The sequence below is a fragment of the Salmo salar genome, chromosome 07 (genome assembly GCF_965601325.2).
Source record: "Salmo salar chromosome 07, fSalSal1, whole genome shotgun sequence".
NCBI classification, from domain to species: domain Eukaryota; kingdom Metazoa; phylum Chordata; class Actinopteri; order Salmoniformes; family Salmonidae; genus Salmo; species Salmo salar.
In genome coordinates this window covers 45,369,092-45,390,873 of record NC_138297.1, presented here as the reverse complement: position 1 = coordinate 45,390,873, position 21,782 = coordinate 45,369,092, and the positions used below count along the sequence as shown (strand labels likewise).

Here is a 21,782-nt window from a genome sequence, read left to right as displayed (position 1 = left end):
TACACAAATATCGAATCGTACTACACCAGCTTCGACGCTCGTCGAATGTGGCAGGGCTTGCAAACTATTACAGACTACAAGGGAAGCACAGTCGATAGCTGCCCTGTGACACGAGCCTGCCAGACGAGCTAAATAACTTCTATGCTCACTTCGAGGCAAGTAACACTTAAACATGTATGAGAGCATCAGCTGTTCCGGACGACTATGTGATCACGCTCTCCACAGCCAATGTGAGTAAGACCTTCAAACCGGTCAACATTCACAAGGCTGCAGGGCCAGACGGATTCCAGGACGTGTACTCTGAGCATGCGCTGACCAACTGGCAAGTGTCTTTACTGACATTTTCAATCTGTAATACCAAAATGTTTCAAGCAGACCACCATAGTCCCTGTGCCCAAGAACACTACGGTAACCTGCCTAAATGACTTCCGACCCGTAGCACTCACGTCTGTAGCCATGAAATGCTTTGAAAGGCTGGTCAAGGCTCACATCAACACCATTATCCCAGAAACCCTAGACACACTCCAATTTGCATACCACACCAACAAATCCACAGCTGATGCAATCTCTATTGCACTCCACACTGCCCTTTCACACCTGGACAAAAAGAACACCTATGTGAGAATGCTATTAATTGATTACAGCTCAGTGTTCAACACCATAGTGCCATCAAAGCTCATCACTAAGCTAAAGACCCTGGGACTAAACACTTCCTCTGCAACTGGATCCTGGACTTCCTGACGGGTCGCCCCCAGGTGGTAAGGGTAGGTAACAACACATCCGCCACGCTGATCCTCAACACGGGGGCCCCTCAGGGGTGCGTGCTCAGTCCCCTCCTGTACTCCTTGTTCACTCAGGACTGCACGGCCAGGCACGACTCCAATACCATCATTAAGTTTGCTGATGACACAACAGTGGTAGGCCTGATCACCGACAACGCCGAGACAGCCTATGGGGAGGAGGTCAGAGACCTGACCGTGTGGTGCAAGGACAAAAACCTCTCCCTCCACGTGATCAAAACAAAGGAGATGAATGTGGACTACAGGAAAAGGAAGACAGAGCACCCCCCCATTCTCATTGATGGGGCTGTAGTGGAGCAGGTTGAGAGTTCCTTGGCGTCCACATCACCAACAAACTAACATGGTCCAAGCACACCAAGACAGTCGTGCTGCTACTCTCTGTTATTATCAACGCATAGTCACTTTAATAACTCTACCTACATGTACATATTACCTCAATACCGGTACCCCCTGTATATAGCCCCGCTATTGTTATTTACTGCTGCTCTTTAATCATTTGTCATTCTTATCTCTTACTTTTTTTTTGTTCAGGTATTTTCTTAAAACTGCATTTTAGGTTAAGGGCTTGTAAGTAAGCATTTCACTGTAAGGTCTACACCTGTTGTATTCAGCGCATGTGGCAAATATAAAGTGATTTGATTTGACTTTTGTTTATTATCTATTTCACTTGCGTTGGCAATGTAAACATATGTTTCCCATGCCAATAAAACCCTTTGAATTGATTGAATTGAATTGAGAGAGAGAGAGAGAGAGAGAGAGAGAGAGAGAGAGAGAGAGAGAGAGAGAGAGAGAGAGAGAGAGAGAGAGAGAGAGAGAGAGAGAGTTTGTGAGTGTGAGGGGAGGGGCTGTGGCCGTTGGGATGGTTGCTTCCATAGAGCAAACACTGCCCCCTTCCTTAAGCTCTGTACACATGCATGCACACACACACACACACACACACACACACACACACACACACACACACACACACACACACACACACACACACACACACACACACACACACACACACACACACACACACACACACACACACACACACCCACTGGTATAGAATCCTCTCAACACTCCACTCCAGTCACCTCTCTGGACCTCAGTCTTCGGTACTCTTGTCTACATGAAACCACATGGGTTTTATTTTCTTTCACAAGTTTTGAGAGTCTCTTCTCTCCCTTCTTACTGTGAAATAAATCTGCCCAGATACAGTCTTTTTCACAAGTCCTGCTCTTCCATTCTGAGTATTCATAATAGTGATAAGGATGATTATAACACTGTAATAGCCTTTATAGAGTATAACACCTTTCTCAGTACAGAGGACTCTTTGCATTAGTTCTCAATGGAACAACATATTATACAGAATGAAGGAAACATCAGAACGTTTATAAATGAATTTAATCAAATATGCAAAAACAAGCTTAAACAAGATTAGAAAAAAATATGTCCTACATATCCTATATTGTTATTGACAGTTCAAATACACACACACACAAACATGCACGCACACGTGTACACACACACATCTGATAAGTAAGTAAGTGTGAAGAAGGAGAATTTGGAGTGTGTGTGTGTGTGTGTGTGTGTGTGTGTGTGTGTGTGTGTGTGTGTGTGTGTGTGTGTGTGTGTGTGTGTGTGTGTGTGTGTGTGTGTGTGTGCATGTGGTACTGAGTGTGTGAGTGTCAGGCAGGCAGGCAGGCAGACAGCCCTTAGCGCTGTCAGTCACTATTAGGAGTGTGTGGTCTGTGTGTCACAGACAGAGCCAATCAGCCATTGTTCTGGAGGAAAGAAAAACAAACCTGACAGCCTGAAACACAGTAGCCTGGAAAACTTTAAACACGCCATCACTCCATCTGTACTCAACACACACACAAGCACATATGCTAGTGGAGACACAAACACACAGGCGTGCACGCTCCTGCACACACACACACACACACACACACACACACACACACACACACACACACACACACACACACACACACACACACACACACACACACACACACACACACTAGCGCACATAAATGTGTGACAAATGCCTGAATGCTTGCAGGCACACCCACACACACACACTAATGCATAACCTGAACAAAATCTGTCTATCCAAGTATGAATATTGTGTAACAGGGTTGTCTGTCTTGTTCGTCTGCTTGTTCCTACTGTCAAATAAGCACAAAAACCTCACCAGAAACACAAGCCCAAATTCACACACATACCTATCCTCTCTATTTGATAAATAAAATATAGAGTTATGGACATGGCAATAGCAGCAACAATAACTGTCATTATGATTCTATTTAGTTTAATCTAATTCTTCAGGAAAAATGAAGAAAAACATATCTGGAGGTTAGATGTAATCTCATTCAGGGAGTAAATTGGTCCTCAGGATTGGAGACGGCATCTCTCCTTGACCTCTGCTGCAAAACAGCTGCAAACCCAATGATAACGTTGTTTGTGTATTACAGACAACCTAACTGCTTTATTATACAGATTAACTGTATGCAGAATGAGACCCATAAAGACTCCAATGGACCTTAGCTAACTCTCAGTTCCTGGTGGAAAGTTTTCATGGCTGTTTGTTATGATGATGAATCCGTGTGTGTGTGTGTGTGTCTGTGTGTGTGTTTGTGTGTGTGAGTGCGTGCGTGTACCCATTGTCATACATGAGTAAAAGTAAAGGTACCTTCAATGACTCAAATAAACGTGAACGTCACCCAGTAAAATACTACTTGAGAAAAAGTTTTAAAGTATTTGGTTTTAAATATATTTAAGTATCAAAAGTACCGTAAATTCCGGACTATAAGCCGCAACTTTTTCCCAGGCTTTGAACCTCGCGGCTTAAACAATGACGCGGCTAATATATGGATTTTTCCCCCTTTCAAAAAAATGTTCTACAAAAAAACACATTCTGTGACGTGCTCAGTTTTTTGGCGGCATGAAGCTTTCATTAGACCAATAAAATTGCCGAACGGGTTAAGGTCAAACAACTTTTTTGTTTACTGTTTAGATTAAATCGAGCGCTCTCAAACTTCCCATCATTCTGATTACGGTAGTCATTTTGTCACCCTCATCATGGCAAAGACACGGAGAAATGCATATGATGCAGCTTTCAAGTTGTAGGCGATTGATCTGGCTGTTGGAAAAGGAAATAGAGCTGCTGCCCGGGAGCTTGGTCTTAATGAGTCGATGATAAGACATTGGAAACAGCAGCGTGAGGAATTGACTCAGTGCAAAAAGACAACTAAAGCTTACTGCTAATTTTGTATTTTTTGTTACAAGCCGTGTTTTGTTAAAGCCTATTTATTTTTGTTACAAGCCGTGTTTCGTTAAAGCCTATTTATTTTTGTTACAAGCCGTGTTTCGTTAAAGCCTATTTATATTTGTTACAAGCCGTGTTTCGTTAAAGCCTGTGTAAAGTTCATTTGTTTCAATATACCGGTAGGCACCTGCGGCTTATAGACATGTGCGGCTTATTTATGTTCAAAATAATATATTTTTTTAAATTCAGGCTTATATTCAGGTGCGCTTAATAGTCCGGAAATTATACTTACTGAAAGGTGGCATTTTTATTTATTTTACAGATAGCCAGGGGCACACTCCAACACTCAGACATAATTTACAAAAGAAGCATTTCTGTTTAGTGAGTCTGCCAGATCAGACGCAGTAGGGATGACCGGGGATGTTCTCTTGATAAGTGTGTGAATTTGACAATTTTCCTGTCCTGCTAAGCATTCAAAATGTAACAAGTACTTTTGGGTGTCAGGAAAATTTGATGGAGTAAAAAGTACATTATTTTCTTTAGGAATGTAGTGAGGTAAAACTAAAAGTAGTCAAAAAATATACGCTGAACTAAAATATAAACGCAACACGTAAAGTGTTGGTCTTATGAAATAAAAGATCCCAGAAATGTTCTATACGCACAAAAAGTGTTGCACACAAATTTGTTTACATCCCTGTTAATGAGCATTTATTTTTTGCCAAGATAATTCTTCCACCTGACAGGTGTGGCATAGCAAGAAGCTGATTAAACAACATGATCATTACATAGGTGCACCTTGTGCTGGGAACAATACAAGGCCTCTCAAAAATGCGCAATTTTGTCACACAACACAATGCCACAGATGTCTCAAGTTTTGAGGGACTGTGCAATTGGCATGCTGATTGCAGGAATTCCACCAGAGCTGTTTTCATAGAATTGAATGTTCATTTCTCTACCATAAGCCACCTGTCGTTTTAGAGAATTTGGAAGTACGTCCAAACGGCCTAACAACCGCAGACCACGTGTAACCACGCCAGCCCAGGACCTCCACATCCGGCTTCATCACCTGCGGGATCATTTGAGACCAGCCACCCGGACAGCTGATGAAACTATGGGTTTGCACAACAGAAGAATTTCTGCACAAACTGTCAGAAACCGTCTCAGGGAAGCTCATCTGTGTTCTTGTCGTCCTCACCAGGGTCTTGACCTGACTGCAGTTTGGCGTCATAACCGACTTCAGTGGGCAAATGCTCACCTTCAATGGCAACTGGCAGGCTGGAGATACAGTTGAAGTCGGAAGTCCACATACACCTTAGCCAAATATATTTAAACTCAGAATAATAGTAAAGAGAAGGATTTATTTCAGCTTTTATTTCTTTCATCACATTCCCAGTGGGTCAGACGTTTACATACATTCAATTAGTATTTGGTAGCATTGCCTTTAAATTGTTTAACTTGGGTCAAACGTTTCGGGTAGCCTTCCACAAGCTTCCCACAATAAGTTGGGTGAATTTTGGCCCATTCCTCCTGACAGAGCTGGTGTAACTGAGTCAGGTTTGTAGGCCTCCTTGTTCGCACATGCTTTTTCAGTTCTGCCCACACATTTTCTATAGGGTTGAGGTCAGGGCTTTGTGATGGCCACTTCAATACCTTGACTTTGTTGTCCTTAAGCCACTTTGCCACAACTTTGGAAGTATGCTTGGGGTCATTGTCCATTTGGAATACCCATTTGCGACCAAGCTTGAACTTCCTGACTGATGTCTTGAGATTTTGCTTCAATATATCCACATCATTTTCCTGCATTGTGATGACATCTATTTTGTGAAGTGCACCAGTCCCTCCTGCAGCAAAGCACCCCCACAACATGATGCTGCCACCCCCGTGCTTCATGGTTGGGATGGTGTTCTTCGGCTTGCAAGCCTCCCCCTTTTTCCTCCAAACATAACGATGGTCATTATGGCCAAACAGTTCTATTTTTGTTTCATCAGAACAATTTCTCCTAAACGCTCGATCTTTGTCCCCATGTGCAGTTGCAAACCGTAGTCTGGCTTTTTTATGGCAGTTTTGGAGCAATATAGGACTCGTTTCCCAGTGGATATAGATAATTTTGTACCTGTTTCCTCCAGCATCTTCACAAAGTCCTTTGCTGTTGTTCTGGGATTGATTTGCACTTATCGCACCAAAGTATGTTAATCTCTAGGAGACAGGATGCGTCTCCTTCCTGAGCGGTATGACGGCTGCGTGGTCCCATGGTGTTTATATTTGCGTACTATTGTTTGTACAGATGAATGTGGTACCTTCAGGTGGTCTTGGCTGATTTCTTTTGATTTTCCCATGATGTCAAGCAAAGAGGCGCTGAGTTTAAAGGTAGGCCTTGAAATACATCCACAGGTACACCTCCAATTGACTCAAATGATGTCAATTAGCCTATCAGAAGCTTCTAAAGCCATGACATAATTTTCTGGAATTATCCAAGCTGTTTAAAGGCACAGTCAACTTAGTGTATGTAAACTTCTCACCCACTGGAATTGTGATACAATGAATTAGAAGTGAAATAATCTGTCTGTAAACAATTGTTGGAAAAATTACTTGTGTCATGCACAAAGAACATGTCCTAACTGACTTGCCAAAACTATAGTTGGTTAACAAGACATTTGTGGAGTGGTTGAAAAACGAGTTTTAATGACTCCAACCTAAGTGTATGTAAACTTCCCACTTCAACTGTATGTGATCTTCACGGATTAATCCTGGTTTCAACTGTACCGGGCAGATGGCAGAGTGTGTATGGTGTTGTGCGGTTTGCTGATGTCAACGTTGTGAGCAGAGTCCCCAATGGTGACGGTGGGGTTATGGTATGGGCAGGTATAAACTATGGACAACGAACACAATTTCATTTTATTGACGGCAATTTGCCATTCATCCGCCTCCATCACCTCCTGTTTCAGCATGATAATGCACAGTCCCATGTCACAAGGATCTGTACACAATTCCTGGAAGCTGAAAATGTCCCAGTTCTTCCATGGCCTGCATACTCACCAGACATGTTACCCATTGAGCTGTTTGGGATGCTCTGGATCGACGTGTACGACAGCATGTTCTAGTTCCTGCCAGTATCCAGCAAATTCACACAGCCATTGAAGAGGAGGGGGACAACATTCCACAGGCCACAATCAACAACCCGATCAACTCTATGCGAAGGAGATGTGTCGCGCTGCATGGGGCAAATGGTGGTCACACCAGATACTGGTTTTCTGATCCACACCCCTACATTGTTTTGAATGTATCTGTGACCAACAGATGCATACTGTATCTGTATTCCCAGTCATGTGAAATCCATAGATTGGGGCATAACAAATGTATTTCAATTGATTGATTTCCTTATATGAACTGTAACTCAGTAAAATCTTTGAAATTGTTGCATGTTGAGTTTATATTTTTGTTCAATGCAAATAGTAAATTAAAGTACAGATACCCCAAAACACAACTTAAGTAGTATTTGAAAGTATTTTTACTTAAGTACTTTGCACCACTGCGTGTTTGTGAGTACGTGTGTGTGTAAGTGCGTGGAATCATCTTGAAAAGCGTTGTTGAATACGACTACAAGGATGTCATTTTACAACGAGAGAAGAACGCAGAAACTCATCCTTCTCAAGTGTCTCGTTAACGAGCTACTCTTAGGTAGCCATTGTTCCTCGTTAAACATGTTAGAGAACCTTAATGCCAAGGCTGCAGTAGGGAACGAGACAGAGAGATGGAGGTGGTATTGTTCTGCGAAAGGTAAAAGACAACAGAAAAAGATAACAACAGCAACACGGGAGAGAATTAAAAAATGTATTCATCTGAGGTGAAACAAAAGGTGTTAGAAAACATTGAATCCATTTAGAATGCTACTTTTGATGATTTACAGCGCTAGGAGATTAAGAATAATAAGAGATGGTTTCAACGAACGTAAAATACAGAAGTTGAGCCGTGACCTAAAATGAATTATGTTTTCAGTGCGTAGACCAGGAGAGGTGAGGAGTTATCCGTAACACACACACACACACACACACACACACACACACACACACACACACACACACACACACACACACACACACACACACACACACACACACACACACACACACACACAGGGGTCATTACAATGAAGCCGTTCATCAGAGACCCGGTGTCGTCGACCCTCACAGCTGTAGTGCATTAGAGGCCCAGAGATCACAGGGTCTGCAGGAGACAGGCAGTAAACATTCCCCTTCCTCAACATTACTTACACACACATACACACACACACACACACACACACACACACACACACACACACACACACACACACACACACACACACACACACACACACACACACACACACACACACACACAAAACAACAAAACAACACAAACACACACACACACATCAGGGCCATTAGAACAAGCAGTCTGACCCTCGCCTTCTGTCCTCCATGTCCCTCTCTACTCAATCTGGGGAATAGAAGGAGAAATGAGGGAGGGATGGAGACTAGGGTGGAGGTCATTGCACGGATAATGTTGCTCTGCTGTTGTTCAACAACATGTTTAACAAATCAGCACCTTAGAGAATGCCGCCCTATGTACACAGAGTCTAGATTTCCCAATTGTTTGGGGCATACAATATGGCTCAGTGTTTTAATTATTTCTTTGCTGCAGTCATTGCTGCTGATCCTTATTGAGGGTGTCAATAAGTTTGGACCCCACTGTATATAGAGATATTAAACACTGGATCGTTTCTTTTATACTGTTTTTCACACTATGCATTCATGTACTGTTTTCTAAACATACGTATGTGGACATCTGCTCTTCAAAAATCATGGACATTAATATAGAGTTGGTCCCACCTTTGCTGTTATAACAGCCTCTCCACTCTTCTGGGAAGGCTTTCCACTAGATGTTGGAACATTGCTGCGGGAACTTGCTTCCATTCAGCCACAAAAGCATTAGTGAGGTTGGGCACTGATGTTTGGCGATTAGGCAGTCGGCGTTCCAATTAATCCCAAAGGTGTTCGATGGGGTTGAGGTCAGGGCTCTGTGCAGGCCAGTCAAATTCTTCCACACCAATCTCGACAAACTCTTTCTGTATGGACCTCGCTTTGTGAACGGGGGCATTGTCATGCTGAAACAGGAAAGGGCCATCCCAAAACTGTTGCCACAAAGTCGGAAGCACAGAATCGTCTAGCATGTCATTGTATGCTGTAGCGTTAAGATTTCCCTTCACTGGAACTAAGGGGCCTAGCCCGAACCATGAAAAACAGCCCCAGACCATTATTCCTCCTCCACCAAACTTTAGAGTTGGCACTATGCATTTGGGCAGGTAACGCCAAACCCAGATTTGTTCGTCGGATTGCCAGATGGTGAAGTGTGATTCGTCATTCCAGAGAACACGTTTCCACTGCTCCAGAGTCCAATGGCGGCGAGCTTTACACCACTCCAGCCGACCCTTGGCATCGTGCATGGAGATCTTAGGCTTGTGTGCGGCTGCTCGGCCATGGAAACCCATTTCATGAAGCTCCCGAAAAACAGTTATTGTGCTGACGTTGCTTCCAGAGGGAGTTTGGAACTTGGAAGTGAGTGTTGAAACCCGAGGACAGATGGTTTTTACACACGACTCACTAGAGCACTCAGCCGTCCAATTCTGTGAGCTTGTGTGGCCTACCACTTCCGTTGTTGCTCCTAGACATATCCACTTCACAATAACATCACTTAAAGTTGACTAGGGCAGACATAGCAGGGCAGAAATCTGACTAACTGACTTTTGGAAAGGTGGCGTCCTATGACAGTGCCACGTTGAAAGTCACTGAGCTCATCAGTAAGGTCATTCTACTGTCAATGTTTGTCTGTTTTTTATTTTACCTTTACTTAACTAGGCAAGTCAATTAAGAAAAAAATCTTATTTTCAACGACAGCCTAGGAACAGTGGGTTGACTGCCTTGTTCAGGAGCAGATTTTTACCTTGTCAGCTCAGGGATTCGAGCTTGCAACCTTTCGGTAACTAGTCCAACGCTCTAACCACTAGGCTACCTGCCGCCCCTATAGAGACTACATGCCCGTGTGCTCGGTTTTATACAGCTGTCAGCAATGTGTGTGGCTGAAATAGCCAAATCAACTCATTTGAAGGGGTGTCCACATACTTTTATATACATAGCGTAGCTCATTCTAATATACTGTACGTGTAGCGGACATGCATCGGTTACTTATGGTCACGTGATGACGTAGCTGTAAACTGTAAACCAGTGTCTGCCCTTGGTCCAAGTGGGAATTTCCTCTTGGTCTAACTCCCATGGGAGACACCAGGCTCATATCCCATGTGTTACATTCGCATATATTGCTTTTGGATTACTGATAAAGTGTTATTTGGGTTTTTAAGTGGATTCGTCCTGTCACCCATGATTTCTTGCTTTCTTGTGTTGATTATTGTTTTTGTACTATTATTTGATGATTATTTAGTTTGACATTTGTTTCCGGCGCTGTTAGGAGCTAGTAACAGAGGCATTTCGCTGCACCTACTATAACATCTGCTCAACTATGTACGTGACCAATACATGTTGATTTGATGTGACCATGACAGGAAAACACCCTCGCTTCCTGCCGCCTCCCTCCTTCTCTCCTTGTCCCGGCGTCAGCTCTGGTGTCAATACCTGAGACCTCAGACATCTTTCCCGCCATCTCTCTCTCCCTCCCTCCTTCCTCTCTCTCCTTCTTCTCCTCATCCTGTATAAGAACTCAGAGCAGACCCAGAGCTCAGGGCTGGGCAGTGAGGGACAGACAGTGAGAGTCCTGTGATGTGGGTTTATCAGACACACAGGAGGACTGGAGGACGTGGCTCTCAGAAGGTTGAGTGGCAGTGGAGAGAAACCATTAAGATAGCCTGCTATCTCTCTCTGCCAGGAGAGCCCACAGTGGCTGTATGCACGCACATACTAACCAGACCCAGGCCTGATAGACAGACGGGCAGATTGACAGACACACAGACAGCAGACATCACCACACAGCCCTCTAAACTCAGTCATAACACTAAGGATATTGATCTAATAGGATGTGGCCTCTGCTATCCCTGCCCATACAGACACTTAGGCAACATAAGAAGCCTGAATGTCAGTGGGGAAAGACGAGGATGACGAGTGATAAGATCATTCTCTGTTGCTCTCTCCCGACGTCTCTTTCTCCTTCCCCTCTCTCTTTCTCACCCCACTTTCTCTCTGCCCGTCTCTCTCTCTCTGTGTCTCTCTTCCTCTATCTTTCTGTCCATTTGTCTGATAGTCCCTTTGCAGCAACATGGCCAGACATTCCACTCTGCAGCTGAATAGTCCTCTATATGTTATAATTGACTGGGCTATAAACAGTAGGCTAAACTAGGAGACTGTGTGTGTTCTCTCTATGACTATTCTATGCTCTCTGTCACTATTCTGATCAAGAATATTAGAACTTCCCAGCCCAGTTAAACAGCAAACACAACTGTCTGTAACCCAGCCCCAACAACACTTTGCACTTCCCTTTAATGTTAAATAAAGTTTGTTTTTTAAGATGACTTCACAGACTAGAAAATGGATTACCAAGACATATTGTTGTGAGTGCCTTCCTAGCCTGTTACTAATTAGTTTGCTTTTTATTCACCTCTAATTGTTCATTATTGCAATAATAAATAGAGCTATTTTTCATATTCGTTAGTCATTGTCAAACTTTAGCGACTGACAAATAATTAATCTAGCTGTGTTTTGTGTCAGACACACAACACAGCAATACAATACAGCCAGTGACTGAAAAGGACTCTCATGTCAACAAAGGGTTAATGAATGTTTCTAAAAGAGGATAAATAAAAGGTAAATGATTGACAAAGCATGTGTGTATGTACATAGACAGCGACCCACTCATGCGCGCGCGCACACACACACACACACACACACACACACACACACACACACACACACACACACACACACACACACACACACACACACACACACACACACACACACACACACACACACACACAGAGAGAACAAGCTCAACATCCATCCTACCTACAGTATCCCTCCCTCTTCACTTCTCACACAAAGACGGAAGGAAACAACAGAGCTTCTCCTTCTTTCTCCTTAATAAAAACCTCTTCATTATGTACAGTGGCTTTTCACTATGGCCTTTAGAGGACACACTGATTGGGGCTAGCTTCGGTGGAGGAGAGGAGAGGAGAGGAGAGAAGACATGAACAGGAGGAGGAGAAGAAGAGAAGGAGAAAAAGAGAGAGAAGAAGAGCCTTGAGGAGGAGAGGAGAGAGTGTAGAGCAGAGGAGGAGAGCCTTGAGGAGAGGAGAGAGAGTAGAGCAGAGGAGGAAAGCCTTGAGGAGGAGAGGAGAGAGTGTAGCGCAGAGGAGGAGAGCCTTGAGGAGGAGAGGAGAGAGTGTAGCGCAGAGGAGGAGAGCCTTGAGGAGGAGAGGAGAGAGAGTAGAGCAGAGGAGGAGAGCCTTGAGGAGGAGAGGAGAGGAGAGAGAGTAGAGCAGAGGAGGAGAGCCTTGAGGAGGAGAGGAGAGGAGAGAGTGTAGAGCAGAGGAGGAGAGCCTTGAGGAGGAGAGGAGAGGAGAGAGTGTAGAGCAGAGGAGGAGAGCCTTGAGGAGGAGAGGAGAGAGAGTAGAGCAGAGGAGGAGAGCCTTGAGGAGGAGAGGAGAGGAGAGAGTGTAGAGCAGAGGAGGAGAGCCTTGAGGAGGAGAGGAGAGAGTGTAGAGCAGAGGAGGAGAGCCTTGAGGAGGAGAGGAGAGAGAGTAGAGCAGAGGAGGAGAGCCTTGAGGAGGAGAGGGAAGAGAGTAGAGCAGAAGAGGAGAGCCTTGAGGAGGAGAGGAGAGAGAGTAGAGCAGAGGAGGAGAGCCTTGAGGAGGAGAGGAGAGGAGAGAGAGTAGAGCAGAGGAGGAGAGCCTTGAGGAGGAGAGCCTTGAGGAGGAGAGCCTTGAGGAGGAGAGCCTTGAGGAGGAGAGGAGAGAGAGTAGAGCAGAGGAGGAGAGCCTTGAGGAGGAGAGGAGAGAGAGTAGAGCAGAGGAGGAGAGCCTTGAGGAGGAGAGGAGAGAGAGTAGAGCAGAGGAGGAGAGCCTTGAGGAGGAGAGCCTTGAGGAGGAGAGCCTTGAGGAGGAGAGCCTTGAGGAGGAGAGCAGAGGAGGAGAGCCTTGAGGAGGAGAGCCTTGAGGAGGAGAGCCTTGAGGAGGAGAGTCTTGAGAAGAGGACTACTTTCACACTGCTGTTCCAAAGAGCTGCCCAGTTTCATGTGGATATAGAGCCACACACCTCCCTGGTCTGAGAGGTCAGACTGAGTCAGAGTATAGGAAGCTTTTACCTGGGACAAATTGGACTCGGACACAACTGATGGAACAGACTGAGAAAACGGTTGATAGAATAGCTCTTCACCGTCTCAAGTGCTCTGTCTGCCCTACCAAACAAGTGACAAACAACAGCACACTTCAGCTTGTGCATTACAAGAGCTGTTTAGCGGGTGGAAAATGCGTTTGTACCGAGTATGTGTGTGTGTGTGTGTGTGTGTGTGTGTGTAGAGAGAGCGGTGCGCTAAGAGGTATGTGACAGGGGGAATAAAGCGGGAAGGATATGGGAAAGGAGGGATGATGGAGGATAGAAGAATGAGTGTGGAGGTTTTAGATCTCTCTGCACCATTAGAGATGTGATGGAGCTCGGCAGGAGGCCCTAGTAATGACCTCCTTGTCTGTCCCTCCGCGTCAAGAATAAAACACCCCCCAAACACAGACACACACTTCCCCCCCCAGCCCCCACCTCTAAGATAATATAAGATCATTTATATGTGTTTTGTCTCTCTTAGTCGTTATCTCAAAGTATCTGTACATCTACAACACACATACACATGCATACACACACACACACACACACACACACACACACACACACACACACACACACACACACACACACACACACACACACACACACACACACACACACACACACACACACACACACACACCCCCCCGCCTCCAGGATTCTGAGTGACTTTATTCATCCAGCCAGTGGGATTTGGCGTCTTCTCCACACGAAGACGACATTGTTTCACAGCACATCTTTAGAAAACCAAATCTGCACTTTGTTTGTATTGCACATCATACACAAACCCCTTCAAATGATGTGTTTCAGTTGAGCAGTCTGTGTGTGTGTGTGTGTGTGTGTGTGTGTGTGTGTGTGTGTGTGTGTGTGTGTGTGTGTGTGTGTGTGTGTGTGTGTGTGTGTGTGTGTGTGTGTGTGTGTGTGTGTGTGTGTGTGTGTGTGTGTGCGTGTGTGTGCGTGTGTGTGTGTATTCTGTCAGTAGTATAGGAGAGAGAGGCTGCTCGCGGTATTGAAGTGATTTTCTACAGTATGCTTTGTGGCGGAGCGTTTTGAAAAGTCCATCTGGGGGAAACAACAGCACAGGAGACCGTCGTGTACCAAGCTCTACAGCTCCAGGCACTGGGAGACTCGATTCAAGCTGCTACTGTCTCTCCAAATAATGACACAGTCACTCACTGTTTTTCATTTAACCATATTCTTTAAGTAAAGAGATAATCTCATTTCTAAAATAAACTCTATATTAAACAGCAGCATCTTCGAGATGGGGGTGTATTCAAGTTTTTCTTTAGAACATGGCCATGCGCAGGACGATACAATGATTCTGATGTTACTATATACTGTCTATAGGACCTGTGATGGTAGAGGTAAGCTGTAGATGTGAGCCCTGTGGCAGCGTTGGTCTGTTGGGTCTCTCAGTGTGTGGGTGAGACACAACTGCATGGAGAGGGATCTGAGCTGAGATGCCCTGAGACTAGGTCCGATACTGAACAGGTCTCCTCTCCTCTTTCCTCTACCCTCCTCTCCTCTTCTCCTTTTCCTCTCCTCTCTGGCTGGGGTCCCTTTCTTTGTCTGCCCAGCCCTTCTGCCTCCTCCTCGGGGGCTGAGATTGGCACTAGGTGGCTGAGGTTGGAAATTGGCACTAGTGGGCTGAGGTTGGAGATTGGCACTAGGTGCCAGGCTGAGTGGGTGTCCCTGAAGCTCATAGAAGCAGTACTGTGGAGCCCCCAAGCCCCAGCAGTCCCACTGGGGGAGGGAGTCTGCCTTGGCAGAGGGGGGTCTGCGTACCGTCAGAGTCATGGATTAGGATTGTAATGGTATGGAGGTATGGAGGTATGGCGGTATGGCGGCATGGAGGCATGGCTGCATGGAGGCATGGTGGAATGGAGGTATGGAGGTATGGTGGCATGGTGGTATGGCGGTATGGAGGTATGGCGGTATGGAGGTATGGCGGCATGGAGGTATGGCGGTATGGAGGTATGGAGGTATGGCGGTATGGAGGTACGGCGGCATGGAGGCACGGTGGCACGGTGGAATGGAGGCACGGTGGCACGGTCGAATGGAGGTATGGAGGTATGGCGGTATGGAGGTATGGCGGTATGGCGGTATGGAGGTATGGCGGTATGGCGGTATGGAGGTATGGAGTTATGGAGGTATGGCGGTATGGAGGTATGGCGGTATGGAGGTATGGCGGTATGGAGATATGGCGGTATGGAGGTATGGAGGTATGGCGGTATGGCGGTATGGAGGTATGGAGGTATGGCGGTATGGAGGTATGGCGGTATGGAGGTATGGAGGTATGGCGGTATGGAGGTATGGTGGTATGGTGGCATGGAGGCATGGTGGCATGGTGGAATGGAGGTATGGAGGTATGGTGGCATGGAGGTATGGAGGTATGGAGGTATGGCGGTATGGAGGTATGGCGGTGGTATGGTGGTACGGCGGTACGGAGGTACGGCGGTACAGTGGTATGGAGGTATGGTGACGGCGTGGCAGGGATTCAGGGGTTCAGACAGAGCTTTGGGGCCCTGAGGAGAGAGAGGAGGACTGGAGGGACGCCAAGGATGGAGGGGTAAGTTGGAGGGGTGAGGGGGCGGGTGAGGGGACAGCAGGCTAGGAGATGTACCCTCAGGTGTACAGGATTTGGAGAAGAGGGGAAAGGAATGGATACTAGCCAGTTGGCCTTGCGCCACACATTGAGCTATAGAGAAACATCTCTAAACCTTTTACAGTCTAACACCCACCATTTACTGCTGCCTGACTCCAGCTCTGGGATAATTACACCACAACCTGCACCTATTTACACAACATATTTACATCAGATTTCAGTATTTGCTCAATGTGTCTTAATGTTCGCTGAGGTGGTTCTATGTGCTTTCTGGGCAAAGCATAAAAGACAACGAAACAAGACGGCATAAAGTACTAGTTAGCTGTAAATTGATATTAAATTCAAATGTATATACATTTGATGAAAATGTGTAATCTGTTATGTATTATGTGGTTGTACACAGAGTATCATTTATTTATGCATGTTTGAGTTTGTACACGTATGTAAGAGCTTGAGAATGTTATTCTGTAAATACTGTATATGTCTGTATATGCAGGTCTACAAGATGGTATAGCTCAATGTATTTGTGTATTGTTGTAGTCATTCGGCCCACCTCTATCCACCCTCACTGTGAGAACAAACTGGCACACAGATGGTTAAGCCTACCCAGCGCTGAGTAGGAGGGGTGGGAGGTGGAGGAGGACCAGGGGGCAGGGGGCACTGCAGATGGCACAGAGGGCATCGCCAACATGGCCTACACAGGGAGGGGAGGAAAGGAGGGGTGAAGGTGGGAGGAGGAGGGGTAGAGTACAATGGCATCAAAATGCACCTATTGTTGATTCTTCAATCATCCTATAGAAGGGTGGTTGGGGGTAGGTGGCAGGGGGGGTAGAGGAGGGAGGTGAGATACCCTCGCTACGTACCCACATTAGCTTGATCCAATGTGGCACACAAAGCCCTGGCATCTCCCTGGCACCTCTGCCCACGCGGAGCGACACGGATCGGCTGGGCACGGAGAGACAAGACAGGCCCTTCCAGGGGGGCTGGGGAGGGGTGGCTGTGTGTATCTCAGAGGTGTGGGTGGGTGGTGGGGGTCGTGTGTGTGTGTGTGTGTGTGTCTCTCTCTCTCTCTCCGGTGTGTGTGACCCACACACTCAGCAGAGAGTACACACCCCGGACCTCCAACCCCTCATTAACCAGTTTAGATCCCTGTGTGTGTGATGCCTGTTCTCTTTGATATTCAATAGGACTAATTCTCCTTAGATTCCCTACAGTCATTATTCCTGGGTTATGTTGTTTGAGCTGGGAAATAGAGTTGATTTGACCCTGACAAGGTCTCAACATTGTTTTAACCTTGTTTACCTTCAGTTCCTATACGTGCCACCAGAGAGACACTGAACCCCTATGGTAATGTAAATAGCACAATATTTACATAAAACATCAAACTAATGATTAAGGGATACTGTTTTTTAATGTATGTATCATATCGCCGTTTGAGGTGCTACCTAATTTGCTCATCATGCATAACTTAACGTCTAATACCAATATTATGATATAACGAGGTAGTTAAACGCAGGTTTCGTGATGAATATTGTTCTTGAGGAAGCTCTGCAGAGTGATCACTAGCTGGCACAGTCACAAAGTCATCAAATCTGTTTTTAAACCTAACCCTTAACCCTAACCTTAACCACACTGCTAACCCTAATGCCTAACCCTAACCTTAAATTAAGACCAATAACCTCATTTTCTTTTCATTACTTTTTTCAATATAGCCAATTTTGACTTTGCAGCTGGCCTATCTAAGGGGAAATCACTCAGATCTGCTTTCAGGACAAAACTCATGACAAATAACGTCAACCTGCTAGTTAAAACATCACAGTTTTATTAAATGTCTTCCTATATAGTACACATCACACCGTAGGCTATATGTGACCGACCGCCTCGATACGGTCTTATGTGGCAAAATTTGCAATGGTGTTTTTTACATTGGATAAAAGTAGAGACTCAGAGGTAGAAAATGGTATATCATACACTGCAGATGAGGAACAATGGGAAAATAATTCTGCTGTGAAAGTTGTTAAACTTGTAACACCACTTTTGAGAAAATGGCTCTTGAATGTTTTGGTACAACTACTGGAGAGCTCTTCTTTGTCTACACCCATTCAGTATTGTTCACACCCTCTTAAGCATTAGCCCCACCCATCTCTTTAAGGATTCACATGTGAGGACATGTGGTAAACACGCAAGTCTATTTGTCACTTGCACAGGATACAGAAGATGTAAAAGGTACAGAGAAGTGGTTACTATATATTAGCAATATCAAAAACAGAAAGTGTCCAGATAAAAGTATTTGATAAATATTTGATCATTATTAGATGACGCTTACCCGACACACTTGTCTAAATTGATGGGTCATGTGAAGGAAATGCTATAACCACCCCCAGCCATATCTAGCTAAGTTGAGGGGTCACTATTGTCTAGATATGTACACATGTACATGAAATACAATAGATGGCCGTAATCACCCCCAGACACACCTGGCTAATTTGATGGGTCATGCAATAATCCGTCCGAAGTGGAGTCTTTTGTGTAGACATGTAGCTAAGTACCTAGCTAGCTAGCTAAACAATGAACCGGCATAATCCCAACTCATACTACTACCAACACAAACATTGTCATAGCTGCAGTATGAAACGGCAGGTGGCTGAAGCTAACAAACTAGGTTCAATGTTAGCTAGCTAGCTAACATTAGGCTATAACTAGCAATGCAAATGGGTTTCTGATTCGAATAATATTACTACACAGATCATACACGTATCGTTAGCTATAGCTTAGGGACTGACTATACCTTGCTTTTTGTACACAGCAAATACTCCAGTGTTAAATCAAACACTGACAGTGTTCAATTTAACACTGGGCCAGTATCTATACTGGTTCACACTTTGAGTTATGTTGTTACACTCTGTCAGTGTTTGGAAATGAACACTTTCATTGCTCTATTTTAAAAACATAACACAACGGTAAATCTAAGGTCTGACGGTAGTGCTATCGGTCCAGGCATGTGTCCGAAATATATTTGCTGTTTTCACAGCCGTTATGAGTGCAATAAATTGCGGTGCCGCGAAAGGGCTGAGTTTGATGGACAAACAAGTTGTAGGTGTGACGAGGCCTTGGCCACTCACTAGCCAATCAAGGTGTTCCATGGCTTAATACTGCATACTTTCGGGGTGGCAGGGTAGTCATGTGGTTAGAGCGTCGGGCTAGTAACCGAAAGGTTACTAGATCGAATCCCCGAGCTGACAAGGTACAAATCTGGCATTCTGCCCCTGAACAAGGCAGTTAACCCACTGTTCCTAGGCCGTCATTGAAAATAGGAATTTGTTCTTAACTGACTTGCCTAGTAAAATAAATTTGTCTCAGGTCCTGTAGGTTATTGATGGTCTGTGCATTGTCATTAACTCCAATTCGACTAGGAGCATGGAATTTTCTCGTCCTGGTCCATTGTGTATTGACACTATAGTTTATTAAAGAGCATAGGCTATAGTAACGAGTAGTAGCAAAGTTTAAAAAAAACATTGTTGAAATTGGCTTCAATGAGTATAGGCCTTTACACATCGCACTTCTCCTCAACTAAAAAAACTAAAAATTGTATGTGTGGGGCATGTTCTCAATAAGCAAGATTAAGCCTAACGTTGAAATATGTTGTAGGACTGAAAAATGTGAATAGCCTATGTTTGGCCCCTGGAAAAGAGGCACTCTGTTGAAATGGGGATGGATATAGCCGAATGGAGTATGCACTGAAGGTAGGCCTATGGGAATTGTGAACAATGCAAAAGTATGTTGGCAAAAGCCTCACGATTAGACCATTTAGACACCTTTTATGGATGAGGCTACTAGGTTAATGCATGGCCACGATAAGAAAGACACCAGACACATTTCTGTTGAACCAGCTTTTGTTATAGCAGGGCAAGGGTAGCCTGCTAAGTAAGGGCTTGTTTTTTATCAAGCGAAACGAAAACAAGCATTGTTAAAGGAAAACAACTGACATTTTTCTAAATACGAGTGTCACCTGATTATCTCATCTCTCGTTCCATGATGGGCATATGGACTACACAGAGTTTTTTTTCAAACACGTTCAAAATAATAACAGGAGCTGGCTAAGATAATGTAATAGCCTACATAGATAAACATGGGATGTCCACTCACTGTTTTGCTGCTGCCAAAGTTGATATTTAATAAAGCTTTGTTGATTAAGATGTATTTCAAAGTGGTCTCACAAGCCAAACCCTTTATCAATAGTCTTGACTTCTTGGCGAATGCATTGGTCATGACCCCAAAAAATCAGCCTTCATTGAGAGGAGGCCATGCCTTGTTTTTAATCAAATGAAACGAAAGGAAATGAAATGGTGCGGTCTGGCAAACTACCTTCCGTCCATGACACCTACAGCACCCGATGTCACAGGAAGGCCAAAAAGATCATCAAGGACAACAACCACCCGAGTCACTGCCTGTTCACCCCGCTACCATCCAGAAGGCGAGGTCAATACAAGTGCATCAAAGCTGGGACCGAGAGACTGAAAAACAGCTTCTATCTCAAGGCCATCAGACTGCTAAACAGCAATCACTAACTAAGAGAGGCTGCTGCCTAAATTGAGACCCAATCACTGGCAACTTTAATAAATGGATCACAAATGGATCACTTTATACAATGCACTCTAAATAATGCCACTTTAATAATGTTAACATATCTTACATTACTCATATCATATGTACAGTGAGGGAAAAAAGTATTTGATCCCCTGCTGATTTTGTACATTTGCCCACTGACAAAGAAATGATCAGTCTATAATTTTAATGGTAGGTTTATTTGAACAGTGAGAGACAGAATAACAACAAAACAATCCAGAAAAACACATGTCAAAAATGTAATAAATTGATTTGCATTTTAATGAAAATAAGTATTTGACCCCCTCTGCAAAACATGACTTAGTACTTGGTGGCAAAACCCTTGTTGGCAATCACAGAGGTCAGACGTTTCTTGTAGTTGGCCACCAGGTTTGCACACATCTCAGGAGGGATTTTTTCTCACTCCTCTTTGCAGATCTTCTCCAAATCATTAAGGTTTCGAGGCTGACGTTTGGCAACTCGAACCTTCAGCTCCCTCCACAGATTTTCTATGGGATTAAGGTCTGGAGACTGGCTAGGCCACTCCAGGACCTTAATGTGCTTCTTCTTGAGCCACTCCTTTATTGCCTTGGCCGTGTGTTTTGGGTCATTGTCATGCTGGAATACCCATCCACGACCCATTTTCAATGCCCTGGCTGAGGGAAGGAGGTTCTCACCCAAGATTTGATGGTACATGGCCCCGTCCATCGTCCCTTTGATGCGGTGAAGTTGTCCTGTCCCCTTAGCAGAAAAACACCCCCAAAGCATAATGTTTCCACCTCCATGTTTGACGGTGGGGATGGTGTTCTTGGGGTCATAGGCAGCATTCCTCCTCCTCCAAACACAGTGAGTTGAGTTGATGCCAAAGAGCTCCATTTTGGTCTCATCTGACCACAACACTTTCACCCAGTTGTCCTCTGAATCATTCAGATGTTCATTGGCAAACTTCAGATGGGCATGCATATGTGCTTTCTTGAGCAGGGGGACCTTACGGGTGCTGCAGAATTTCAGTCCTTCACGGCGTAGTGTGTTACCAATTGTTTTCTTGGTGACTATGGTCCCAGCTGCCTTGAGATCATTGACAAGATCCTCCCGTGTAGTTCTGGGCTGATTCCTCACCATTCTCATGATCATTGCAACTCCACGAGGTG

General features: G+C 44.8%; 1 protein-coding gene across 1 annotated transcript in view; it reads right to left on the bottom strand.

The window, feature by feature from the left end:
* LOC106609328 (transcription factor SOX-5) overlaps positions 1 to 21,782 on the bottom strand; it is a 326,155-nt gene that overhangs the window by 107,226 nt on the left and 197,147 nt on the right. The gene's annotated exons all lie outside the window — the stretch shown is intronic.